This window comes from Mastomys coucha, unplaced genomic scaffold (assembly GCF_008632895.1).
Source record: "Mastomys coucha isolate ucsf_1 unplaced genomic scaffold, UCSF_Mcou_1 pScaffold9, whole genome shotgun sequence".
NCBI classification, from domain to species: Eukaryota; Metazoa; Chordata; class Mammalia; order Rodentia; family Muridae; genus Mastomys; species Mastomys coucha.
The window spans coordinates 91,303,475-91,307,813 of NW_022196915.1; positions in this window are offsets into that span (position 1 = coordinate 91,303,475).

Here is a 4,339-nt window from a genome sequence, read left to right on the forward strand (position 1 = left end):
GTTCAGGTTGAACTGAAAGGCTTTTCTCTTCCAGGCTGTGGTCTGGCTAATCCAACAATGGCTGCTTGTTAACAGAACATCTAAGATTCCAGTAGTCGTTCACTTCGCTAGGCTGGTTATCTAAGGTGGCCCTCAGTATATGCTGGAATCGCAATCAAGTCTGACACAAGGCCAGTGGAGGAAGACACTTGCTAGCTAGGGGAGAGCAAGCCGGCAAAGACAGAGGCTTCCTTGTTTCGTGTTCTTTATATAGGCCTCTAGCAGAAGGTGTGGCCTGGATTATAGGTGGGTCTTCCCAGAGCAGATTAAAGGTGTGTGTTCCAGGCTCAGTCATCCAGAATAGAAATGGGACTTCCCACTTCACATGATTTAATTAAGTCAAAGTCGCTCACAGGTGGGTCTGGGTTTTAGTGACTTTCTGATATAGTCAAGTGAATGGCAGCCTGCTGCGGATGCCTTTTATTTTTTTGCTTTTGTTTGTTTTATTTTTAATGTTTTTTAATTGGATTTTTTATTTAAGTTTTATTGCATTATGATGAGAAAAGATACATGATTTCAATTTATCTGAATTTGTTAACATTTAAAAACATTTTAAGTAAATAGAATTAAATCACATTCTTGTTTCCCTTTTGTACCCCAACTCTTCCCAGAGACTCCCCCTTCAAAACCTACAATACCTTTTTTTGTCATATTCTTTAAAATTTATAAAATATTACAATAATAAAAATGAGTATTAATAAAAGTTGTTTGATATAAAACAACAATCAATTTAAGTCTTATGTAGATGCTTGTCTACAGCAATACTGAAAATAGATATGTTTTTCTCAATATAAATTTTAAATAACTCCAAACATATTAACTGTATATTTTAAAATAATACATCACTACTAGTATCTTTTAAATGAACATAAATATATAAAGTCTTTTTGTTTGTTTTGCATTTAGTAGAGCTTAAATCTCGGCTCTTACTGTGGTACAAGCCCAAAATAAGAACAATTGTTAGACATTGGATTTCATTGTAATAAGGCTGTGCATCAATGACCCTCACATCACCAAAGGATTTTACCTCCATCGTAGCTAAGCTGAGAGTTGACAGTTCTGATGCACCAAGGAATGAACTGTAGGCATGATTTTTGGATATAGACTTCCTGATATGTTCAAAGCTATTTGACTTGAGTGAGTGACTTTATTCTCAGCCCACAGGGAACAGGTTATATTCATTTAAGAAATGGTGTGTGTATTTAGAATGGTCTGTTTCAATGAACAATGGTTCTGCTTGGAGGGTGGCACAGATATTAGGTGAGGGTAAGAATCTGGTTCATTAGCTGTGATAATTTGGAAAATCATTCATCTCAGAGAAAGAATAACTTATAAAGTCCTCTTCTTCTAACTTGATAAAAGAGTTACAAACGACAAGCAAAGCATTCAGTCTCACTCTTTGTTGTTCTCTTACAAGCTACCTCCCAAGTTAATTAGTTAATTGTCTGTGTTTCTTTTGGCTGTATAAACAATTTTGAAATATGGAAGCTGTTCTGAAAACCATAGTATAGTGTAAAAACATGGAATAAACAATACAACTAATAGAGAGGCTGAGACAGGAGAAGCAAGATTTCAAGACCATTATGTTGTACACAGCAAGACACTGTCAGGTACAAACAAACAGGAAGTATATGTGGATTGTACAATATTGGACCTATTTCTCCAATTACCAAATTAGAGAGAGCATTGGATGACAGTCAACAAATTTCTAATTCCTCATATTTTTGTATTTCAATCGATTAGGATATGTTGGTAAGATATTAAGAAAAAGTAATTGTTACTTCCTGTGTTTTTGTTATAAGAGGTGGAATTACATTTGTGTGGGTTTGTTAAAAGATTACTTTCTTGCTTCTTCTAGAGTATAGTTTTGCTCCTTATGTTGGTGTTTTCCATCTATTATCCTTTGTAGTGCTGGATTTGTGGAAAGATACTGTGTAAATTTTGTTTTGTCATGGAATATCTTGTTTTCTCCATCTATGGTAATTGAGAATTTAGCAGGGTATAGTAGCTTGGGCTGGCATTTGTGTTCTCTTAGGGTCTGTATGACATCTGTTCAGGATCTTCTAGCTTTCATAGTCTCTGGTGAGAAGTCTGGTGTAATTCTGATAGGCCTATCTTTATATGTTAATTAGCTTTTTTCCTTTACTGCTTTTAAAATTCGTTCTTTGTTTAGTACATTTGGTGTTTCGATTATTATGTGACAGGAGGAATTTCTTTTCTGGTCCAGTCTATTTGGAGTTCTGTATGCTTCTTGTATGTTCATGGGTGTCTCTTTCTTTAGGTTAGGGAAGTTTTCTTCTATAATTTTGTTGAAGATATTTACTGGCCCATTACCTTGGGAGTCTTCACTCTCTTCTATACCTATTATCCTCAGGTTTGGTCTTCTTAAACCTGGATTTGTCTTGGGATTACTGGATGTTTTGGGTTAGGAGCTTTTTGCTATTTGCATTTTCTTTGACTGTTGTGTCAATGTTTTCTATGGTGTCTTCTGCCCCTGAGATTCTCTCTTCTATCTCTTGAATTCTGTTGGTGATGCTTGCATCTATGACTCTTGATTTCTTTCCTAGGTTTTCTATCTCCAAGGTTCTCTCTCTTTTTGATTTCTTTATTGTTTCTATTTCCATTTTTAGATTCTGGATGGTTTGCTCATTTCCTTCACCTGTTTGATTGTGTTTTCCTGTAGTTCTTTAAGGGATTTTTGTGTTTCCTCTTTAAGAGCTTCTAGCTGTTTACCTGAATTTTCTGTATTTCCTTGAGAATGCTATTTGTGTCTTTCTTAAAGTCCTGTATCATCATCATAAGTGATTTTAGACCTGAATCTTGTTTTTCCAGTGTGATGATTTGTCTAGGACTAGCTATGGTGGGAGAATTGGGTTCTGATGATGCCAAGAAACTTTGATTTGTGTTATTTTTTTTACACTTCCCCGTATCCCCCATCTGGTTATCTCTAGTGCTACCTGCCCTGGCTAAATCTGACTGGAGTCTGTCCTTTCTGGAATCCTAGTTGTGTCAGAACTCCTCAGAGTCAAGCTGTCTCTAGGATCCTGTGATCCTGGGCTTGTTAGAGCGCCTGAGAGTGGAGCTTTCTCTGGGTGTTGTGGGACTGGAGGCCAGAGTTTGCACCCAAGGTCAGCTCTGGATATTTTCTTTATTTACATTTCAAGTGTTTTCCTCTTTCCAGGTCTCCACTTAGGAAACTTCCATCCCCTACCCCTATCCCAGCATCTATGAGGGTGTTCCCCCAAACACCCACCCACTCCCTTCTTCCTGCCCTGGCTTTCCCTTACACTGAGGCATGGAACATCTTCAGGCCCAATTGCCTCTCCTCCCACTGATGACTAACAAGGCCATCTTCTGCCATATATGCAGCCAGTGCCATGAGTCTCTCCATATGTATTCTTGGTTGGTGGTCCAATCCCCTGGAGCTCCGTCCATGGGACTACAAACCCTCTCAGCTTCTCCAGCCCCTTCTCCAATTCCTCCATCGGGGACCCCACGCTCAGTCCAGTGGTTGGCTGCAAGCATCTGCCTCTGTATTTGTCAGGCTCTTGTAGAACCTCTTAGGAGACAGCCATATCAGACGATCATAAAAATTGCTGTTAAAATAAATTCACATAGTAGCAAGTAGAATAAGGAAAAGTGTATTCTGATAAAGATTTCCATTCTAATACTTCTTTTTTTTAAAGTATAAACTTTTTTATTAGATATTTTCTTTATTTACATGTAAATTTCTCCTTTCCCAGTTTCCCCTCCAAAAAACAAAGAAACAAACGAAAACAACAAAAACAAATGCCTGTTGCCTCCCCCATCCCCATGCCTGCCACCCCACCCTCTCCCACTTATTGGCCCTGGCATTCCCCTACACTGGGGCATAGAACCTTCACAGGGCCGAGGTCCTCTCCTCCTATTGATGATCGAATTTGCAATCCTCTATTATACACATGCTGCCTGAACAATCAGACCCCTCCATGTGCAGTCCTTGGTTGGTGGTTGAGAACCTGGTAGCTCTGAGGGTAGTAGTTAGTTCATATTGTTGTTCGTCCTAAGGGGCTGCAAACCCCTCAGCTCCATTGGTCCTTTCTCTAACTCCTTCACTGGGGACCCTGTACTCAGTTCAATAGATGTCTGTGAGCCTCTACTTCTGTATTAGTCAGGTACTGTCAGAACCTCTCAGGAGATAGCTATATTTAGGCTGGTTTGCCCTTCCTTCAGTCTCTGCTCTATAGTTAATATCTGCAACTCCTTCCGTGGGTATTTGGTTCTCCCTTTTAAGAAGGAATGAAATGTCCACCTTTTGGTC